Source organism: Capsicum annuum, chromosome 4 (genome assembly GCF_002878395.1).
Source record: "Capsicum annuum cultivar UCD-10X-F1 chromosome 4, UCD10Xv1.1, whole genome shotgun sequence".
NCBI classification, from domain to species: Eukaryota; Viridiplantae; Streptophyta; class Magnoliopsida; order Solanales; family Solanaceae; genus Capsicum; species Capsicum annuum.
Genome location: NC_061114.1, coordinates 7,078,687 through 7,104,043, shown reverse-complemented (window position 1 = coordinate 7,104,043; position 25,357 = coordinate 7,078,687).

Sequence of the window (25,357 nt, the reverse complement as noted above, 5' to 3'; positions counted from 1 at the left end):
TTTTTTTTTTCTTTTCTAATTATAATAGTTATTACTTATATTGCATAGTGATAATTAGTTATTACTTAGATATTGCATAGTGAAAGCATCGATTTGATTGTTGAAGTTCTGGAATCTATAGATTTCAAACTCTTTTTAATGTTCATGTGTCATACAGCCACCCAACGGAGCTGATTCCATATATGCCTCAACAATGGGAATCCAGCGTATGTGTTTACATTTCCGATACAGCAGCATATTTTCTTAAAGTGGCGACATAACTGTCGGTTTTATTCCTTCCAGGATGAAGGAGAGGGACTTGGTATTTACACTGAACAAACTACTCTAATGGAACCAAACTCCGATGCTCTTACTAAGGCTATGCCTCCGATGCCAGATTCTTCCGAAGCAGGTTTGGTTGTATTGGTTTCAAACACCTTGAGTTTTAAGGAAAAAAGGAAGTCTTTTACCACAAATTTATTAATTCTTTATTTAAAAGCCATGTGTCATAGGGAGTGATTTTAAGAAATAAAAAAGTCTTTTGAAACATGACGGCTAAAATAAACTTTAGACATGTGACTATAAATTATTATAGTAAAATGAGAATTTTAAAGTAAAATTATTTTGAAATATATAATTGAGTCATTTTACTAAGGGCAAACTAATAAGGGAAGTTTACCTAGGATAAACGGAGTTTTAACATACTAAAAGTATCCTTGATATATAGTAGTAGGTTTCAACATGCCATGTCAATTCTTATATTAACATATCATTAAAATGAAAATATTATTAAAAAATTTTAGCTATAGAATTTTGTTGTTCTTGTTCTTATTATTATTTTTAAACGGTCTAAAAAGAAAATACTGCCCATAGAAATAGATTGAATGGAATGATTGATAATGCCATACTTTGAAGTTTTAGGTGCACGTATCAGAGGTTAATTTTTTCTGGAAAGTGCTTTTCGTGTTTTGAAATTTGCATTAATTGCTATTCATTATTTTGGAAGGATGTTCACAACATATTGACTGATCATTTTGTTTGTGGTGGTGTGCTAATATACAATTATTTAATTCTTCGATTCTTTCGGCTGTCGAATCTCAAGAGGTATTCCTAGAGATTGGTGGTATGAGTTCTTCAGTATATTCAATTTGAATCAGGTCGAGCATGCCGAGGAGCCCTATGCTAAGGTGTTTTCTAGACTTTTATTAGTTAAATTTAGCTTGTTTTAAATTTTTTGAGACTACTATAATCTAAATGAATGATTTTTTTTAAATTCTCAGGCTGCACAAACTATGGTCAACGTGGTACCTCAAGTCCCATATGTTGTGCCAGTTATCTCACTTATTATGCATCGTTTGCTCCATATTTTATAGATTATAATGTCTCTATTATGATGTCACTCTTTTGTCCTAATTATAGGAATATGATATATCACCTGAGGTGAAGGCCTTTAGTCCTGAGAGATTGCAAGAGCAATGCCCTATCGATCAAACTGTGGAGATGGAGTCAAATCCCCGTTCCCTTAAAAAGATTAAGCTTTCGGTGCCAGAGCCTTCGAAAGCAGGTTCGTTGTATTTGTTTCAAATACTTTTCGTTTATGTTTCGGAATCTTTTGTCTTTGATCTTGATAACACATTTGAGCTCACCTAAGAAGTTTATACTCTTCTATGTCGACTTAACATGCATTTTTGAACCAGAATACTTATGTCAATTTTTGTTAGTGTACGAAAATGTTAAGGCTGTGTGGATGATTTGTTTTCAATTATAAGCTGTTCAAGGACAATTAAATAGTTCTCTTTTGTAACGGAAACTCATAATGGATTCTCTGCTGATGATCGTTATCAGGTTGTTCCGTCGTCTCCAGCTCTGGGATGCAGTAAACTCCCTAGTCTACTCAATATCTTGTGATTTTTTGATCTTCCTCCTGGCATGGAATAACGAAGGTGATAAGTTTGAGAAAGATCATAATTCGTTAGCTGTTAAACCGTATATGTAGGCTATGTGTGCCATGAACTAAGACAAATGAGTTTCTTTTACTTAATTTGAAGCAACAATATATTGATGGTACTTGTACTCAAGTCAATTGTTAGGTTTATATAAAAGATCACATTCTTCCTTGGCTGTGAATAAGCCTTTCTTAGATTAGCGAGAAGCCTAGTCAACATATAGATAGATTCATGTCAAAATGATGACGACAACTTTGGTGCACGAAGGATTCTGTGTTTACGCAAGGTTCAGGGAAGGGCCATATCCCAGGGGATACAACGTAGGCAGCCTACCCTGATCCAAACATCAATTGATATGTAAACCTAATGATTGACTAGGATTCTCGCTAATCTAATAAAGGCTTATTCACAATGAAGGACGAAAGCAGTCTTTTATATAAACCTAATAATGGACTTGACTACAAGTACCATCAATATATTGTTTCTTCAAATTATGTAAAAGAAATTCATCTGTCTTAGTTCATGGCATATAAGTCTACATAGATTGTTTAAAAACTAATGAATTATGATCTTTCTCAAGTTTATAACCTTCTTAATGCCATGCCAAGAGGAAGATTGGAAAATCATGAGATATTGATTAGACTAGGGAGCTTGCTGCATCACAGAGCTAGAGCCAGTGGAACAATCTGATAATGATCATATCAACAAAGAATCTGATGTGAGTTTCTGTTGTAACAGAGAATTATTTAATTGTCCTTGAAGATCTTATAATTGACAAACAGAGTCATAACATTATCAGACACTAACTAAAATTGACATTGGTATTCTTGTTCAAAATGCATGTTAAGTTGACGTATAAGAGTATAAACATCTTAAGCGAGTTCACGTCTTATCAAGATCAAAGACAAAAGATTCTAAAACATAAACTCAAAGTATTTGAAACCAATACAACGAACCTGCTTTCGAAGGTTTTGGCACCGAAAGCTTAATCCTTTTAAGGGCACGGGGATTTGGTTCCATCTCCACAGTTTGATCGATAGGGCATTGCTTTGCGATCTCTCAAGACTAAAGGTCAGCACTGCAGGTGATATGTTATGTGCCTATATTTAGGACAAAAGAGTGACATCATAATGGAGACATTATAATTTATAAAATAAGGACCAAACGATGCATAGTAAGAGAGCTAACTAGCACAACATATGGGACTTGAGATACCACATTGTCCATAGTTTGTGTAGCCTGAGAATTTAAAAAATAATCATTCATTTAGATTATAGTAGTGTCAATTAAAAAAAAAAGAAGCTAAATTTTCCTTAGAAAAGTCTACAAAACACCTCAACATAGGGTTCTTCAGCATGCTCTGCCTGATTCAAATTGAACATACTGAAGAACTCATACCACCAATCTTCTAGGAATACCCCCTGAGATTCGATAGATGAAAGAAATCGCAGAATTAAGTAATTGTACATTAGCACAACACCACGAACAAAATGATCAGTCACTATGTTGTGAACATCCTTCCAAAATAAAGAATAGCAATTAATGCAATTTTAGAAAAACGATAAGTACTTTCCAGAAAAAATTAACCTCCGATCAGTCACTTAGAAATTAGTGGTATACGTTCTACGGAATGTTCAGCTCAAATCAGGATTAGCATGCCAAAGATCCGTATGCTGAGGTGTTCCCTAAGCTTTTCTAAGTTATATTTATCTTTTTTTGAGACTATTATATTATAATATAAATGTACATTTTTTTTAATTCTCAAGCCACACGTACTATGGACAATGTGTTACGTCAAGTCCCTCATGCTGCGCTAGCATCTTTTCGCCCTTCTGCTAGACCAGTTAGCTCTCCTACCATACATCGTTTTGTCCTAATTTTATTGATTATAATTTCTCCTTCTGATGACACTTTTTTGTCTTATAGGGCACATAATATATCTCCTCTGAGGCCGGCCTTTAATCCTGAGAGATTGCAAGTGCAATGCCATCCAAGGATGGATGAAGACGAAGTGACATCTAATTTAAGATTTCTTGAGATTCATCGCAGTCAGAGGGCACCATTTGTAACCAACTCTAGGCAACGTGTTATGTTTATTTGCTAATACGAACCAATGTTTTTGCATTTGTATTTTATAGTGTTTTCCTTGTTAACTTAACTTCATGTTATATTATGCTGCTTTTCTCTGAACAAAATAATGTTTCCATTGGATTTTTTGCAACACAATTATGACCGTAAAATTGAATTTATCCTGTTCTCAGTGTTAATTTCCCTGGATAACTAGTTATGTCTATGATATTGCATAGTGAAAGCGTCAATTTTGTTGCTGAAGTTCTGATGAGAAGATTTATAACTCGTTTTGATTTTCATGTGTCATACAACCGCTTGATGGAGCGGATTCCTAGTATGCGTCAATAGAGGGAGGCCGGAGTATGTTTACATTTCCGAGACAACCACATTTTGTTTTTTTAAGTTGTGGCATGACTGACGAGGTTTAATTCTTTCCAGGATGATTGAGTGGGACATGGTATTTACTTTGAACAAACTATGCAGATGGAACCAAACACCATGCTTCCGGCGCCAGATCCTTATGAAGCAGGTTCATTTGTATTGGTTTCAAATACCTTATGTTTTTGTTTCAGAATCTCGTCATTGGTCTTGATAACACATGTGAGCTCACTTAAGTAGTTTCTACTTGTGTATGTTGACTTAACATGCACTAAGATCGTAACCAAATTCTGCAAGAAAAGCTTCTTCGGTGGAGCAATCAGTTGCATACTCGTTCTTGTATTGTAATTACCAATTCTAAATGAATTTCAGTTTAACTTCGTATCTCCGATCCTGAACACCAAGTACTTACATGGATTAGATTACACCCTCGTTTCTGTCCAGCTTTAAGGATATGAAATATTTAGCCTAAGGTGAGGTTTTGTTTGGCGTACACAAGATCTCTTGATACGTAACAGAATATATCTACAGCCTAGATTATTTGGTAATCACACAAGTGAATAAAAGAATTGCTTATCTGAGAACGTCTTTTGACCTATAATAAGAAAGTTCATTTTTGATAGTGTATGAAAATCTTGGTCGGTTACTAGTCCTTCAAGGACAATTAAACAGTTCTCTGTTATAACGGAGATACAGCAAACTCCATAATCAGAGCAAGATCTTCCTCTTGGCATGGAATTAAGAAGGTGATATCCTGAGAAATCTTACAATATATTAACTATTGTACAGTAATGTAGGATATAGCCGTGAGGAATGACGGATGCATTTTGTTACTTCTTGATTGTTCTAAGCTTATAAGCATTTTGTAATCCAATATTTACTCATGAGTACTGGATCATGAGTGCAATGACATCCGGTTTTGTTGCTTTCTGCTGATTATAAAATGACTGTTGCATATTTTTTCTACCAATACGGAGATTTAGGAGGAATTGTTCTTTAAGAAGCATCCTGTTACTTTTGCTACAAGCGGAAAGAATGACAATATCATATACTGTACAACAACCCCAACATACCCGGTGTAATCCCAGAAGTGGGGTCCAAGTAGGGTGATGTGTACGCAGCATTAAAGTGCAGTGTCTTGATGGTGAATGTTAAGCTGCTAATACATTTAGATGAGGCATAGAGGGTTTAGGTTTCAACTCTGAGAGAACATAACGTTGATGGCTTTAAGCATTAGTGATTATGGATAAGGTTATAATGTTGATGTCTTTAGGCATTAGTGATCAGTATAAGGTTAAGGTCACCTGCAACTTTTGGTATTCATATTAGTGTCCTTGATCGTTGATGCTTGACATAACATTATACTAATGATAGTTAAGCTTTCACAAATTAGACTCCAAATAGTTTTTAAGATCTTTAGTGTTTGAAGAAACATATGTTGATGGTACTTGTATTCAAGTCCATTATTAGTCTTATATTTGGTCGTTCATAAGCTGTTATTAGATTAGCGAGGAGCGTAATCAATAGTGTCAAAATGATAAGGGCAGCCTGATGCATGCAGCAGCGTCTTGCGTTTCTGCTGGATCCAGGCAAGGGCCATACTCCATCAATGTAGGTAGACAACCATCTCGATGCAAACATTAATGGCTTATTCCACAGAGAACAACTTTACATTTGCTTCAAGGCTCCCCTTATTACTGTCAAAATGATAAAAACGGAAAGGGACTGTGCCTGCTTTTCCTGCAGAGATTTTCTCAAGAGTATAGATTGAGGAATGAACTATTTCATGCTCGCTGTGTAATTCTTCAAACAAAAATTAAAAGATCTTACTGCTATACTGAGAATTTTAATGTGCTTCTTTTCATTTTTTGCAGGTGCTTCAGGTTTGTCAAGTTATTATATGAGTGCCTGCAATAATTACTATAAACTGTGGTATCGCATCCTAGATATACCACTTTCCGGGCAAATACCTTCGCACCGCAAGAAGGTAATTCTTCCCATCTGTCCTAGTGGACAGTGTCACCTGATATCTATTGCTAGTGGGAGGTGGGAGGTATCCCATGGATTTAAGAAGAGAGTGAGCCATCGATGTGCATATACACTAGTTTTTCTCCTATAAGTAGGTTAAGAGCTGTGGTTATTAGGAGCTGAAATTGAATCTTAAGCTGATGCTTAAAATATGCACTTTTTGACCATCAACTTTGCTCATTGGGTTTCTGTTTGCTGATGATTGACAAGACAAAAGTGTCATATGATCCATTTTGTTCATTTCAAGAAACAGTAAAACGAAGGTTACTTCTTTGATCTAAATGGCAACTAAATAACCATGGCAACTAAAATGAAGGTTGCATGATTAAACAGATAATTGTATGATGCTTACGGACAATGGCATATATTCAAGATTATATGATGACATAGAAGATGGTATATTTAAGTGACATGGTTAGGACAAAAGGGCAGTAAGACTAGTAACATAGTGCCATCAGCTGACGAACTTCCTCTCCATCCAAAGTATATATAAATCATAGTAGAATAGAGTTTAGGGCTATGAAAGTAACGCAAAATTAGGGGTTGAGTAACCCTATGCTAAGTTTCTCGGACTCTCAAAAATTATGGCCGCACCTATGTCAGATCCTTCAAAAATGCACTACTTTTGAAGGATCCGACACGCACCCAATGACATTGTTGGAAGAGTCCGAGCAACATAGACCCTATGATAGAGATGTTTTGGAACTCTATGGTTGTGGAGGCATATGGGGATAATAGGCTATCGGGATGACTTAAAGTGAAACCGTGAGTACTGGAGGTTCCATGTTGTAACTAAGCCAAGGACAACGGAGACGAATATCAAGGGCGTTTTTGCTACTGCTTATTTTCAAGATAAGAAGTATATAAAGACAGTACGTGTTTGTTATTGGTCTGCTTGGTCCATAAAAGAAGTTGGCTTGCTTGTTTGTCCATGACTGTCGTCTCTGTGCTGGCGAGATCAAATAAATATAGTCCACGAAGTTGCTTCTTTTTTTTCTTTTCTAATTATAATAGTTATTACTTTTATTGTATAGTGATAATTAGTTATTACTTAGATATTGCATAGTGAAAGCATCGATTTGATTGTTGAAGTTCTCGAATATGTAGATTTCAAACTCTTTTTAATGTTCATGTGTCATACAGCCACCCGACGGAGCTGATTCCATATATGCCTCAACAATGGGAGTCCAGCGTATGTGTTTACATTTCTGATACAGCAGCATATTTCTTAAAGTTGCGACATAACTGTCAGTTTTATTCCTTCTAGGATGAAGGAGAGGGACTTGGAATTTACACTGAACAAACTACGCTAATGGAGCCAAACTCCGATGCTCCTGCTACGACTATGCTTCCGATGCCAGATTCTTCTAAAGCAGGTTTGGTTGTATTGGTTTCAAATGCCTTGCGTTTCAAGGAAAAAAGGAAGTCTTTTACCACAAATTTATTAATTCTTTATTTAAAAGCCATGTGTCATAGGGAGTGATTTTAAGAAATAAAGGAAGTCTTTTGAAACATGACGGCTAAAATAAACTTTAGACATGTGACTATAAATTATTATAGTAAAATGAGAATTTTAAAGTTAAATTATTCTGAAATATATAATTGAGTCATTTTGTTGAGGGCAAATTAATAAGGGAAGTTTACCTAGGATAAACGGAGTGTTAACATACTAAAAGTATCCTTGATATATAGTAGTAGGTTTCAACATGCCATGTCAATTCTTTTATTAACATATCATTAAAATGATAATATTATTAAAAAATTTTAGATATAGAATTTTGTTGTTCTTGTTCTTATTATTATTTTTAAATGGTCTAAAAGGAAAAGACTGCCCATAGAAAATAGATTGAATGAAATGATTGATAATGCCATACTTTGAAGTTTTTGGTACACTTATCAGAGTTTAATTTTTTCTGGAAAGTGCTTTCCATGTTTTGAAATTTGCATTAATTGCTATTCTTTATTTTTAAAGGATGTTCACAACATAGTGACTGATCATTTTGTTTTTGGTGTTGTGCTAATGTACAATTATTTAATTCTGCGATTTCTTTCGGCTATCGAACCTCAGGAGGTATTCCTAGTAGATTGGTGGTATGAGTTCTTCAGTATGTTCAATTTGAATCAGGCCGAGCATGCTAAAGAGCCCTATGCTGCGGTGTTCTGTAGACTTTTCTAAGTTAAATTTAGCTTTTTTTTTTATTGAGACTACTATAATCTAAATGAACGTTTTTTTATAAATTCTCACACTGCACAAACTATGGACAATGTGGTACCTCAAGTCCCACATGTTGTGCCAGTTAGCTCTCTTACTATGCATCATTTGGTCCTTATTTTATAGATTACAATGTCTCCCTTACGATGTGAATATTTTGTCCTAACTATAGGCACATAACATATCACTTGCGGTGCCAGCCTTTAGTCCTTAGAGATCGCATGAGCACTACCCTATCGATCAAACTGTGGAGATGGAACCAAATCCTCGTATCCTTAAAATGATTAAGCTTTCGGTACCAGAACCTTCAAAAGCAATTCGTTGTATTTGTTTCAAATACGTTGCGTTCATATTTTAGAATATTTTGTCTTTGATCTTGAAAACACATGTGAGCTCACCTAAGAAATTTATCCTCTAATATGTCGCATTAACATGCATTTTTGAACCAGAATACCAATGTTTATTTTTGTTAGTGTATGAAAATGTTATGGTTGTAGACACCTAATTTTGTCCCTACCGAAGATCAATTTTACCTATTTTTTAATTTATTCTCGTCTTACCATGTACCCTACCTCATTTAATTATCCCTTCAAAAAATGACAAAAAAAATACAACCCTTACCTTAACAAAATTTATCTGATCCTAACAACTTACCCAATCAAATTAGAACACCTACCCCTACCCATACCCCTACCTCATCACCCCACACCCCTATACCCACGTACCCCTCCCCTTCACAATTTTTCTTTTTTGGATGGGATAAAACAAACAAAAGGAGGAATATTCAAGGGGGACCTAGGTGATTCATATACAAATCCATATACACAGTGACATTTATAGGGGGTCACATTTTTCTCATCATCACAATACACATACTCCATTTTTCTCTTCCTTCTTCTTCACCAAGACACCCATACACAATCCTCACGCCCCTCTCCATTAGCAGACCATATCAAAGTCAACAACACAGACTCCCTTCATAATTCATACCCGAGATCCTCAGTTTCTCTATTGATTATAATCAACAAACACACAAAACACATACACTCTATTGAAGATGGCACACACTGTCCATCTTTGAAAATCACTGAAGAACACACCATAAACACACAGTTAATATATCTAAGCACTAATCCACCAAATTCACACTCACCTTTACACATGCAGGAAAATCTTAGAAAATCGGAGAAGACATTGAGTAGCGAAGATATCGAAGAGGAATAGAGAGAGGGTGAGAAGAGAGTGAAAAATTGAGAGAGAGAAAGATATAGAGAGATCGGAAACTGGCAAGTCTTCGCCTGAAGCTCTCCAGAAAGGGCTTATCCACCGCGGAATCGGCAAAACCAGCCCCCAAACAACTAAAGTCGACCTTTTATAGGCTGATTCTGGCCAATTCCACCAAAAAATTGTTCTGTCGCCCATCACCGATCAACCACAACTGCAAACCATCAGAAATCATTCAACAACCTACGACCAAGCTTCATCGCTATTGCTGTCACTGTTTCGGTAGCAGAAATACGTTGGAAAAGGTAATATTCCTACTGATTGAGTTTTGAGTGAATACAGTCGTGGATTCCGTTCGAGAACCTCAATTTGAGTTTGAGTTAGTCGTTGTACTTGATTAGGGTCGGTTAGTTCATGTTGAGGTTTCCTCTTCGAGCTTTCAGATTTTGGACTTTGGCTTTCATTAATTCATTATTACCAGTGAAAAATTTGCGCTCTTGAGGTCCAATTCTACTCCTTTCATCCTTTATTTCATTTATTAGTGATGTTTGATGCATTAAATTGAATATTGTTAATTTCTTGTGTGTGATGTGAATGATGAATATTGAATTTACAATAGTTGTGGATTGTTGGAACTAGTGGTCTGAATTATTATGTCTAAATTTCGGTTTAAAATTACATCGGGGTGGGATTGAGGATTGAATAATTGATAAAAGTGAATACATATTTGTTTTGATTCATTATTAGCTCTTTAATTTGGAATAAGCATGAATTTTATTGAAACAGATAGGCAAACGTAGGTCGGGTAGGCGAATGTAGGGATTGTGGATTGATGGAATATTTGAGTTGTGTGATTGAATGGGTTTTTTTTAGCTATATTGTGTTGGGATACTTTGTATCATTTGGCAGGGGAATGCCCCGAAGTACTTGTACTAATTTATCCGGGGAATGCCCCGACGTATCTTGTACTTGGAAAATGTTCGTGGTGAAGGCCCGAGGCATCAGATAAAGCACGAGAGCATAGTTAGAATTAGTATAGGTTAGATAGGATTTATTTTCTAATTTTTATATTTGGACAGTATAAATTAGACTGGACACTGTACTTTTGATTAGTTTTTGTATTGTTTGTCTGTTTAATTATTTTACGTGTTTTGTGTGGTTTGTACATTCGTAGTGTCAAAATAAGCCGATACGCTCCACCAAGTGACCGTGGTCGAACCACTGGATCGAGGGGTGCCTAACACCTTCCCCTCGGTCAACAGAATTCCTTAGCCGAAATCTCTGTTTGCAAACCAGTTTCAAAGAGTCAAATGGTTTTGAAAAGGATTTTAAAAGGTGACTTGGCATACCGAGTTTATGTCAAGTGGCAACTCTGAATAAAAATGTAAATAATCCCTTTTCAAAACAAATTTTCAATCTTTTTCACTCAATAAATCAAAACCCTTTTGAACCTTAAACCATATCTTTTTGGAGACGAAAAAGGGGTGTGACAGCTCTGGTGACTCTACTGGGGACTTGTTCAGAATTCGAGCTTATTTTGGAGTCGTATCGGCTTTGTTTGACACTATAGGTGTATAAACATTTTATTTGTGTTTTTTTGTGTTATTGTTTTATCATTATGGAATGTTGTCATGCTTTTTATGTACAGTATTTATCCTATGTGTTACCGCTTTTATATCTAGCATCATGTGTCCACCCCCGGCCTTCTTTCTGTAATAAGTCTGTAGTACACGTGTTGTACACGACCTCTAGTTGAGTCACCCTTATTTTAGGGGGGAGAATCCGTCGGTGTTATGGAGTAGGTGGAAAGCTGTCGTAGCCACTATCGACCATACGCTCCCCTGAACAGCCTTGTTAGTGAACCCCAATGTAGGTCAGCCTTTAGGTCATGCTTATGTGCATCATATTGAGACCTAGCAGGGCCTACTTGGTCCTTTGTAGGAGACTTACATCTAATGCATCCCTGCGTGATAAATGTTGCATCTTTGAGGGTAATGAGGTCATCTGATGGACTGATTTGGGGAAAATATGTGTTAGAAGTAAGGTGTGTAGGCAAGAACTGTTGAAAAAAATAGAGAAAAAAAGTGAAGTGAGTCGAAAAGAAGAAAAAAAAAAGAGTGTCGTAGCTTTTAGTGTTCTTTATGGCTTTTGTTTTTCACAATTCAAAAATTCAAAAAGATTTCTTTAGTTTTGAACTCATTCGTTCAAAAACCAAAATATCAAAAGATTTCTCACTTTGTCTCCTTTAGCATGCATTCATAATTCAAAATTTTCAAAAAAGATTCTTTTTAGTAGTTTTTATAAAAGAAAATGAAAAATGGTAGAAGTTTTGTTCATTTCATATAATGAAAATACCAAAACGATTTTCCTTCATAATTGTTGGTATCAGTTTAGTTGAAGTGTCTAATTAAAAAAAAGATTTTATTCGTTTGCCTTTGGTTGTGTCCCTTAAGTTAGGGTCAATCTGTTAGTCAATCGTTAATTGTCCAATCTGGACGAACTACGCACACCTGATTGTCCTCTCTCAGGAGTGAGATACATAGGCAACCTATTGTGGGTTCGGGGATCTTATTTCAAAATTCCAAAAAGATTTTCTTCACTCTTTATTAGAGTAGGTGTTTCACATATGTCTTTCAGAGAAAACAACAAAAAATATTTTTCCTTTAATAGGTTCAAGTTTCGTTTTCATATGAAATTCAAAATCGAAAAACCAAAAAGATTTTCTTTGGTAATCATAGGTTTCATTTTGTATAGAGATGTTAAAGCCGAAGAATTCAAAAATATTTTTGTCATTTCTTTTGACAAATTTTTATTTTCTTTTCTTTTTAAAGTTTCAAGAAAAAGAAAAAAAGAAGAAAAAGAGTTTAATCGGCCATTTTGGCAAGAATTCACGAGCTACGCACACCTGATTCTCCTCTTTCGGGAGTGAGATACGTAGGCGCCCTTCTTGGGTTCGGTGATCTTTTCAAGAAAAAAAAGGAGGTTTTGAAAAACTGTTGAACTCTAACCATTTGCTATCTCTTTTCCAGTTAGTTTAAGGTGGTTGGTTTGTGGCATTTTGGCTAGTCCTCCATATTGCTCCAAGCCACAGAGGAAGTTATGGCATACAAGAATACCGGTTAGTTGTCACTAATCAGATAGGGAGTTTGGGGAATGAGAATGTAGGAGTTAATGAAGAGATTCAGAAATTAAGGCATCAAATAATAGAAATGCATCGAGCTTGGTCTAATGGGTTGCCGCCTCCTCCAGTTCCCACTGATAATCTGGAATATCTTTCTAGTTTGCCTCCCGTGTCACATGCACAATTTTCCATTTTTGTTGATATGCCATAACATGCATCAAGTTCGACTCCGGGGCAACAATATCCAACCACTTCTAATGTTCATTTACTCACTCCCCAATCCAAGACTACCACATACTCGGCTCCAGCTGCTGTTCATGCTTTTGAGATGCCACCCCCACCTGAAGCTCCTACTTTTGATGTTCATCCATAAGTTGTGCCTCCCTACTTTACAAGATATCCTGCATTGAATATTTTTAGTGATCAACATTATGCTCTTGAGCCCACATTTAATTCGACTGGTCCTTACGATTGCCCTTAACCGCCTGAATTTCCTCCTAAGAAACCAATTATGACAGAAGAACAAGAGGAAATAGCCAGAAAATTGAGAAGTTTGGAACTGACTATGAAAAACTTGCAAGGACTTAGGGGGTAAAAAAGTGTCTCATATAAAGATTGGTGCATGTTTCCTGGTGTACATCTTCCTCTTGGTTTGAAAATGCCAAAGTTTGAGAAGTATGATGGACATGGCGGTCCTGTAGCACATTTGAGATGCTATTGCAACCAGCTAAGGGGCGCTGGAAGGTAGAAAGAATTACTCATGGCATATTTCGGTGAGAGACTTTTAGGTCTAGCTTCAGAATGGTTTGTTGACCAAGACATCGACAAGTGGAACAACTGGGATAACCTTGCTAACGAATTCGTGCAACAATTTCAATACAATATGGAGTTTATTCCTTAAGAGAAATCCCTGACTAATATGAAGAAAAAGAGTATTAAAACTTTCAAAGAGCATGCGATTAGATGGCGTGAACAAGCTGCTAGGGTGAAACCGCCAATGAAAGAAAGTAAGATAGTGGAGACGTTTATTCAAGCACAGGATGAAACATATTATCAACACTTGGTACCTATATTAGCCAAGCCATTTATTGAGGTCCTCGAAATGGGGGAGATGATAGAGGATGGAATTAAGACTGGTCGCATTGTGAGTTTTGCAACATTGAAAGCGACTACTCAAGCAATTCAAAAAGGTTTGGGAAGTGTTGGAGAAAAGAAGAATGAGGAAGATACATATGCCATTATAGTTGGACAACAGGCACGTTTAAGAGGACCATACCATCGTTACCCACGGGCTCAAACCCAAGTTTATAGCCAAGTTCCATAGAATCTTTCCCAAAATCCATTATATTCCATTCCCCTATCTCCATATCAAGTGTATAATGCGCAACCATATATTCAACCCCAATCTTACCCACACTGGCGTGCGCCAACTCTGTCGAGTTATCCTTCAGCTCCACATACATACCGAAGCCCTTCTATGTCTGGTTTTCAATTTAAGACACTAATGAAATGAGATAGAAGTCGAGAGATAACTTCACACCGATTGGAGAGTCGTGTGCAAGTTTATTCCAGAGATTGGTACAGCAGGACATGATCACTCCTCGGGTATACTCCTGACCCACATTCAAGAAGTTTTGATCCTAATGTATGATATGCATATCATTCTGATGTTCAGGATCACATTATTAAAGATTGACGTTCTTTGAAAAGAGAAATTGAAAAGATGATTCAAGATAAATCAATCATGGTACAGAACATTAACAGTGAGGAAAACTCTGGTCGTGCTGATATGCAAACCTGTGGCTAAGATGTCAGGCTGAGCAATTGAGAAGTCACCCCTCTCCTTACTAGGAAGGGGTCTGGTATCTTGTTTTTTTTTTTTCTGCTATCCGAATTATTTTAGGGTTGTAGTTCGGGATCTATCTTCTTTTGTCCTTTTGTTGTTTATGTTCAAAACCTTCTATATTTTGTTTCAACTAAATTAAGTGTCCCATTTTTCTTTGTGTTTTAAATATGTGTTGTTTGTTTGTTTTCTTTACATAGTACATTTTTTGTTGACCCTAGTGATATGACGTGCTAGTGAAATTTTTAGCCAGATCTTAAAATTCAGTTGAAGCATGAACTTTGAAACAGAGGGTTAAAGTTAGAAAAAGAGAGCATATGAGAAAATAGATAGAGTGCTAAGATATTTGGTGACACGTTAAGATAATTATTTTGAGAATCACAAGAACAACTTGGTTATCGATTGAAAGACATGTCTCAAATAGGTCAAATAGTGAATGTGTTATCCTACATCAAAACGAATTGAAAATTAGCTCCACGAAAGCATCAGGAATGTAAAACAAAGGTGGAGTTTGCAAGAATAGTGACGCACAGACTCAGTTAAAGTTATTACTTAAAAATGTCACAAATGATCTTCATCTCTCACTTTCATATTGCATGATATGTACTTGCATTTTCAAGGATTGATATGACGAAGGCATTTCATTCTTCTATCTGAGCATTGTGTCATTCTTTGTTTACCCCATTTGGGTTTTAGTTTTATTTTCTTTCATACCCCTCTTTTGGAATCAAGATACAGTCAACAAAGCTCAAAAGATAAGTGTCGAGCAAAAGAATAGAGTCAAAAGTATCAAAAAAAATGTGTCAAAAAGAAGGAAAAGAAAAAGAATCAGGTACAATAGAGTTGGAAAAGTACAACAAAAAAAAGAAATCAGAATCAAGAAAAAGAACAAGCTGCCAGAACTACGCATGACCTCATTCTCATCTATCAGGGGTGAGATACGTAGGCTGCCCTACTCTTTGTTTGGTCCAACCAAATAAACAATTTACTATTTTCTAGTCAAAAGAAACTAGGGCATGAATTGATCCTCATTGTTTTAGTCGATTCTGAAAGTTGTAAGTCCCACCCCACTTCAAGTGTCGTTTGGGACTCAAATCATCCTATCTTTCTAACATTATCCAAAATCCAAGTTACAACCAAAGAAAGACCTTCAGATCAATCTTTGAGAATGTTAAGGCTAAGCTTACAATGGATGTGACGATGTATTTTGGGAACTACTTGTCTTCCCGCGGCATAAGGAATCAGGAGAGAAATAAAAATGAGAGAATCTTATAGGTGAAAACCCTCACGGGCACTGTAAAACGATGGTAATCTGAGAGGGATAACAATGAGAGAGTCTTATCGGTGAAAACCCTCACGGGCACGGTAAGACGACGGTGAGTTGAGACAAATAAAAATAAGAGAGTCTCATTGGTGAAAAACCCTCACGGACACCATAAGGCAATGGTGAGCTAGAAAAAATGAGAGAGGCTTGTTGAAAAAAAAAACCCTCCAAGGCGCCACTAGCCGAATGAGGTCTTAAATGCAATTGACATGAGGAAACAACTCAGTTTCAATGCAATTAACTCAACAATAATTGGTAGAAAATTTGGATGGAAAGATTAGGAAGCCTGACCCAAAATGTATGGCATAATCTTTGAAGTTGACTGTCATTTTTAGATAAATTTTTATTTCTTTGTTTCAATGGGACATTAATTATCTTTTCTTTCTTCTCTTTATTTAGTTTATCTTTCTTGAGTCAGTTATCCAAATAAAAGTCATTGTCATTTTTCTCAAATATATATTTTACTATAAATAATTAAAATTGTACTACGGTATAATGAATTGCAATGCTATCTTATATACATATGCCGAGGACTGTGGAAAAAATTAAAATAATAATAAATTGAGAAAAATTCTAATATTTATGAAATAAAGGGTAATTATCAATGAATCATGTAAAATTAAAATATGACAATAAATGAGTAAAAATTAAAAAAATTAATTATTATTAATAATTTATCAATAATTCCAAAAATGTATGTGGAGTATAAAAAATGGAGAAGATGAATTTTGTGTGTGAATAAAAAAAAATGAAAGATTCTCGTGTGTGTTTTTTTTTTAACCATTCCTAAAAATAATTAGCGCCCTTTATTGACAACAATTAGCCCACCTTTGTTGACCAAATTAATAAATAATAAATAAATAAATAAATAAAAGAAAAGAAAATAAATAAACAAATAATAAATAAAATAAAAGCATGAATTTAAATATTGAGTTATTATTTAATATATAAAAAATATCAATCCATCATTGTCTATCTTTTTCAGAGTTAACATGATTTCAAATTGATTAATTTATTGAGCTATATATTTAAAATGATTAAATTGACTAACTTTTGTAAATCTTATTAAATAACATATAAAAATAAGAAATGCCAATATATAATTACAAATATATATATATATATATATATATATATATATATATATATGTATAAATAATACAAAATAAAAAATATATATATTTCATGCTATAAATAATTAAAATTATACTGTGCAGTAAAAAATTGCAATGTTATCTTATGTACAAATGCAATTGACTGTGCATAAATATTAAAATAATAATAAACTAATAAAAACTCCAAAATTGATGAAATTAAAGATAATTATCAATAAATTAAAATATGAGAATAAATGAGCCAAATTCTAAAATAATGATAATTATCAATAATTTATTAACAATTACTAAAAATATGTGAAAAAAATGCATATTAGCCATTTAACGATTAGGGAGCCTAAATGCATTAATTTCACATTTGGAGAGCCAAAATTGAGTGTCAACATTAAGTGCGTGACAATTTTCTATTGAACGAAACTAAATTAGTTAAAATGTTAATTCCAATTCAGACTCAACTAAGACTACCTGATCTAAATTCTACAAAATCAATCATAATATTGATTAGTGAATGGTGTGAAGTGTGTGGTGTGAAGTGGTGTCTCACAGAAAATGCACTTGTCAGTGATTGCAAGACAATTTGATGTATATAAACAAAAATAATAACAATAATCTATGGAAAATTGTAGTATTTTTTTAATACAAACTAAATGTGTCAGGTAAAATGAAATGGAGGAAGTAACTAGATAGTGGAGAAAATTGAAGGAAAGGTGTCATTTAAATCTTGAATAAAGGATTGGTTACATTGGCAAACTTAAAGGGTCAAACATAATTTGAAACTTGATTAAGTTAATTCTGGACTTGATTCATATTTTTAAAAGTTTCTAATCTTTTCAAAAATACAAATCAACCCACACCCTTCTCCTATCCAAATCAACCGTCTCTCCCCCCTCTCTCTCGATAGTTTTTCATAACAAATAGTTCTGCAAATTTCTCCTTTCAATCCCCGGCGACTTTAACCTCGGCGACAAATAGTTGGGCTTCGAGTTTCTTTTCGATATTCAACCGTCAATCGACGTGACAGCCTTGCTCTCCGCCCACAACAACTTCGAATTCTTCATCGTCCCTTTTCTTCTTTCACAGGTAAAAAATTATGGCCTTTTTAGTTTTGAAGAAAATGAGGAACTTGATCCAACTTCTCTTCTAGTATTGGTTAACAGTTTTAATATTAATTGCTTTAATTTGAAATGTGGTCTGAATAAAACCCTAATTTTTAGAATTTCTTATCTTCTCTTATTGGAGTGAATTATGATTTTTTATTGTTTGTTGCGTCTTTTTAAAGTTTTATTTTTTTTGTTTGTGTTTATACAGAAAAACAACGATGTTGTTTGTTTTTATACAAACAAAATTATGATGTTGGTGTTTTTGGTGTTGCTAGTTTAATTTGTTCTTGTTATTGGTAAAAATGGTGATATTGTGTGGTTTTATTGAACAAAATCATGCTACTATTTTTTTATCTGATGCAATAGATTAACCATCTGATACAACAGAGCAATCATCAAATTTGAAAATCTGATGCAACAGATTAACCATCAAATTAACCATCTGATGCAACAGATTAACTATATGATACAATGGAAGAACCATCAAACTAATTGGAGTAATCATCTAATGCAATAAATGAACCTTCTGTTGGATAAAATCTTATCAAATATTCCATTAGGACATGTCCAAGACTTGATTTTTCCAATTGACCATTCATCTATCGCGATAGATGACTCTTCTATTGGAAGAAATCTAAACAATATTAACTGTTGATAACTATTTCAACAGATTACGTATATGTTGCAACAGATGTGTTGTCTGTTGCATAAACTATTCATTTGTCTCAACAAATGAGTGATATATTTTGTAATATTGCAATAAATTACTCATCAGTTGCAACAGGTTAGTTAACTGTTCCAACAAATCACTCATATGTTGCAACAGATGTATGATCTGTTGCATAGACCAGTCATCGGTTTCAACGTATGAGAGATATATTTTTATTATTGCAATAGATTACTCATCCGTTGTAATATGTTAGTTATTTGTTGCAACAGATAACCCATCTGGTGCAACAGATGTGTGATTTATTGGAACTATTATTTTATTATTTTGTATGTTAGATTTACTCTTATCCTTTTTTAATGATGCATTAATCAATTATAATCTATTTTATGTTCCTATTAATTTTAGATAATATGACTCCCAAAAGAACAAAAACCGAATCAAGTCTAAGCAAAGGAACAAGTAACGCAGCTAGGCTACATCCATAACTTTATGAGCTTGCTTTACAAGTGTTATCTTAATCAGTAGTAGAATATGATGAACATGGGAGAGGGAATATTTCAAAAGAGATGATCCAAATGCTAATAGCCCTTCCGCCGAAGAGTTGGTCAAAACCTTCAACATTGATCATTATCCTGTGAGAATGCAGTGTGATGGTGCAACAGATTTAATGGGTGCTTCCGTAGTTAAATCAGCCATGGAAAAATCTTTCGATGCCCTCAAAAAAATACTTTGAGAACAAAAATTGGATGCTAATTTCAGGGACAACTACATTGGGCAATATCTTGATTTTCCGGAGGAAAACATTGCTCGTTTCTAAATAAAAATGGTATGTGATCTTTTCAAGCATAGGTTTATGTATGAAAAAAAAGATAAGATAGATAAGGTATGGATATATTACTGTGGCATGCCTGTTTGTTTTGGTTGGAAGGAGTTTGCCATAGTTACTAGACTAAAATCTTATCCTCCTTCTCCTTCTCAAGTTATACCAATTCTAATCAAAAAACAACACCCCGCACATCCAAAAAAGACAAAGGCAAATCACGTGATCGTGATGACCTAGTGTCCATTGTTGGTCCAAGCTTCAAAAACTAAAATTTGATAGAAGCATCGAAAGGTAAAAGATTTTCAAAGAAGCACAAGCAATTATTGTGCTTGATTTGATTTGTACATAATATTCTTTGAGTGAGAGACATTAACAACAACATAAGTTTTGGTTTAATAAAGCTCTCCGAGGATTTTGAGACATTTAACATCTATCCTTAGGGCTATGAAGGCTTCAAAATGAATGTCAAATATTTGTTGACTCCGTTATCAGCAAAGACAGTCAACTTATATAGCTTTTCATGGCCTTTCATGGTAAATTTTTCTTTTATTATGATATGATTCATTTTTTATATTCAATAATGGTTTTGATTTATTGACGTTATTTTATTGGCTTGGGCATTTGAAGTTATTCCTTATTTGAGACAACAAGTACACTACCATAAAGAAGTTTTCTGTCCAAGAACCTTGGAATGGTTGTTGGCCAAAACTGATAAAAATGCAAATTGTCTTGATCTCTTCAACCCCTCGAGAGATGCAGTAAGTATAATTATAATTAACTTTTTGCTTTAATTAATGATTTTTTTGAATGATCTAATCATCATTCTAATATATGTAATGATTTATATTATATTGTGCATCCATCGCTTTGTTCGACCAATCGAGATTTTTTCCAAATAGATGAGTCATATGTTGCAATAGATGGTTCATCCGTTGGAAATTATCATACATATCTTCCTCATGTTATAATTTGTCCCCAATAGTTGATCCAACTTTTGTAATAGAAATATAATTTATTTGGGACAATTTAAAATAGGTGGAAGACATGTTTGATTTACTAAAAAAGATCTTGAGATATCCTTTTCGGGTATTTTTTGTATCTGTGATTAGCATTGATCAGTTTTGGCTTTCCAAGTGAATATCACTGTAGAAGCTACTGCTGAACAATATTGAAATATGTTACTTTTTTTATAGAGATATGGAGATGTAAAAGAGCAGACACCAGGACAAACCATACGCAAGCGACAGTAAAGATCCACGACGACCAAAGCCAAATTTCATAGCACCGGATGAAGAACAACTCGTCCATATTGAGTAGATCTGTAAAGCTTGATTCTGTCAAATGAATAACCTCACCCCTCCTTCGAATTTGTTGTCATCAAAACTTAGATTGTTGATTTATTTGTTCAAGTCTATACTCATAATAATTTTTTATATTTTATTTATTTATTTATTGATTTATTTCATGTAATTTCGGAAGGATTTGATTTATTTTATTTTATCCTTAGATTTGAACTAATTAATTGAACTGAAATACTACATTCAAATATTGCAACAAAAATGGTATTTGTTGCAACATAAGACATATTTGTTGGAAAATATCAAATAGATTTTAATATATGTTGCAACATGTAGGTAATCTGTTGGAAACTATCAAACAAGTCTTCCCACTATTGCAACAAGGAGACTTAGATACAAACATCGACATAACTCAATAGATAACCAACCTACTGCAATAGATAGGCTATCTGTTAGAATAGGTAGAATATCTGTTACAACACATGAACATTCTGTTGGCAGCTCACGTGTAGTTCACGCAAAAGGCTCGTTGAACCCCCATTTTTGCTGACTTGGCATCTGATTTGATTTGGCCCCCAACAATTATTTTTTTCTCTTATATATTCATCTTCTTTCTAAAATTTAACCCTAAATTTTCAAATCTTCTTATTCATCATCTTTTTTTCTCTATCCAAATCCTTCAAATTATTTGTATTTGTTTTTTTTGCATATTTTTTTTATTTTTTCCAACTAAGCTTGACAATGTTGAGCTCATCTTCCACATTTTTTTGTGATAAAGATTTTGATATTGTAAGTGTGGTCATGAAGCCCTATTGAAGACTTCTAGTACTCAACAAAATTTGGGTCGTAGGTTTTTAACCTGTAAGATTTCGAAGGTAATATTTTTTTATTTAATTAGTTGATTAATTATTGACTTATAGTTGTTTTGTAATTGTGGTCTTGTTTTTATAGAAGTTGGGTGGATGTGATTACTTTAATTGGTATGAATAGCGAAACCCTTCACAAGCAAATCATTTAATCTGGAGTTTGTTAAATAAAGTCAAGGCTTTTGAAGAGAAACAAAATCGAGCAAGAAGATACTAGATTGTTGGTGTTATGGTTACTGGTTTGGTGTTGTTGGGCACATGGATATTCAAACCTAATTGCTGAAATTTTCATGAAGGTGTAGTTGTATTTGCTACTGGTTTGGTGTTGTTTAACACATGGATATACAAGAATAATTGTTGTAATATCAAAAAATTATCACTATATGTAAAGTTACGTTCGTTACATATGTAAAGTGAAGTGATGAAATAAAAAATTATTATTTCATAGGTTCTTATTTGTACACAGATTGCAAGCATCTAGTTAGTACCCCATAAGTCCAGACCTCTTGTATGTTTTCCATAGCATTGTCACACAGAAAGGTCTTTCGCTTGGCCATTTCTATGCCGGTCAGAAAACATTCGATGTATGCAAGCGCGTGCGACCCTCACGCGACATCGGTTTTATTTTTTAGAAGTTCCATGTCCTTGTTTCGACCATCAAAATCCCATGGTTGCTTCATTAAAACTTTCGTTGGCAAATGATCCATGAGTTTACTTTGCCTCAATAAGATAGGGAACAACTCCAACAGTGGTTGCATGTGGGTAAAAAAATTGGCCTCATCCATGGTCGGTAAGTTGCAGTCATAAACCTTGATCTTTACCTCCTCGAGTAGTATCTCAACAACCCGATAATGTATGTTGTCCAAGTTCATGACTCCAAGGATCCTCTTTTCCCTAGTCCAGATCATGCTGTGTGGATTTAGCCTCTCCCCTTTAACATATTTTATCATTTTTTTATCCCGTTGAAACTCAGAAAGTAACAAATAAAATCTCGTACCACCCAGAGTTGACGCTAGCATACTAATATCATCGTACCTATCCTTCAAATTTTTGTAGAAATTGAGGTCCACTATCCTAACGGGAGCATCATAAGCCTCCGGGTACGTTAATTGCCTGCCCCTCATGAGGCAGAGAATTTTTTCGACATATTGTGATATAAGAAGTTAATTTTTAAATAGGTTAGTAATTATAAACAAATAAGAAAAACATAGTGGAAAGATGCAATTGATGGTCCATCTGTTACAGAGGGTTCTCTGAATCTGTTCACAAATTACCCATCAAATGCAACTTATGAAATAGATGGGTAATATGTTGCAACAGAGCCACCACAAACAACACATGACATATTTGTTGCGTAGCTTCTTCTTCATTGAGTAAATTAGAAGGCTAGGTTAGGAAAAGTAAACTTACCTTGTCCATGTAATACGTACGCATATCTTTCATACTCTTGAAGTCTTGGGATGCAAAGGTATGGAAGGGATAATCTTGTGTGCCTTTCTTGGCATTCTTGGCCCATCGCAGATCATTCTTCTCTTTGGCACTAAGTTCCTTAAATATGTCCACCTTCTTCAATGGCCCCTGAACTTCAATAACTTTTGGAGAGGGAGGTGTTGTAATTTTTTTGGATTTCCAATAGAAGAGTAGTTGGTTAATTACTCTTTTCTTCCTCCCAATCGCCACTGTAAGAGTGTATGGCTCCCTCACCTTCTTGGATGGTTTGACACCACTCTAAGATTTCAATTTCTCAACAGATTTAGCGATAGCCTCTACTTTTTCAAAGAGTTTATACTGGCTGTCCTTGGACTCTTTGCATTTACAATAAGAACATGAAGGTGAAGAGTGGTGAGAGGGACGGTGTAAGGGTGAGAAGAACCTGTGTAAGTGTGAGAGAGACCTGTGAAAGGGGTGTTTTCAAACATAATTATTTTTTCTTGAGCATCAACATACTCATTATCACGACTTTTAGTAGCATCAATATGCTTACCACCAATATCAACAACTTCACCAGCAACACCCCTAGAAGAAGCACATAGATCTGTTGCAGTAGGTTGGTCATGAAGAGCCTCAACATTAGGCTCATCTTGCCTAACTGCTCTTCTAATGGCTATTGCTCCAGCCAATTCCTTCTTTATTAAATCTACCGTTGGGTCTGCTAGTGTATCAACAAAACCTAGAGTAATAAAAGAAGTCATCCCCAACTCTTGCTCAGTAGGCACAATCCATGGATGCACAACCTATGAAAAAGACAAATACAATTAAATGATATAATAATTTGTAGTCAGTTGGATTACATGTTAACACAAACAACTTATGCAACATCTGATCTGTATGTCACAATAGATTAATAATATACTGCATTAGATTACCCATATGTTGCATAAATTACAGTAGATGGATAATCTATTGAGTCGGGTTCAGAGAACCAAAGCAACAAATAGGTAATCTGATGCGACATATGAATAGTTTGTCACAACAGATTACCCATTTATTGTACCAGTTGCAGTGGACGGAACTTATGTAGCAAATGATCTTTTTGTTGAAATAATTGAACTTCCCGTCACAACAGATTGATAATATATTGCATCAGATTATCCATCTATTGCATAAGTTGCAGTAGATGGGTAATTTGTTTCAACAATCGACCCATCTGTCACAATGGGTGGCACATCTACTTCAACATCTTTGTTTGAGTCAAATTATTTTACTTGAAATAAGATATATTGCATCATTTGGAGGTTTAAAGATATCAACCTCCTTAATTATTTTGTTATTCTTTGTAGGCAACCACCTAAGGATCCTTTGATGACAAACCTCATCCGGATAATCCTTGACCTGCTTTCGGAGGTAAGGAAGGGCTTCAAATGCCTAAGCCTAAAAAATGTAAATAGGATGCAAGAAAAAAAGTCATAATAATTATTCAATATAAATTAATGTCTAAGTAAACAAATAATGATTAAATTTATCATGAAAACCCAAGGAAAACCGTATAATGTTATCGTGTTTGCGGACAACATTGTTAGTAAATATTTGACAGTCATGTAGTAGCTGTCATATCCCCAAGGATAGTTGCTGAATTTCTCAAAATCCTCAGCAAGCTTTCAAAAATCATCTTCTATGACTTTGTAGATGTCTCTTGCCAATATAATGGAATGGTCAAACCAAACTAAGCACAATTGTTCCCACAACCTATCTATTTTTTTCCTGCATTTGTTGGTTTTGGTGAGGGGTCGCTGGGACAATGCCTTCCCTCTCTTTGATGGTTATGTTTTGGCTGTCCTGATTGCCTTGGACCTTTTGTAGCGTGTTTCCTTGGTGAGAGGTTCTTCTGGAATATTGCATCTCAAGCCCGTTACTATGGAA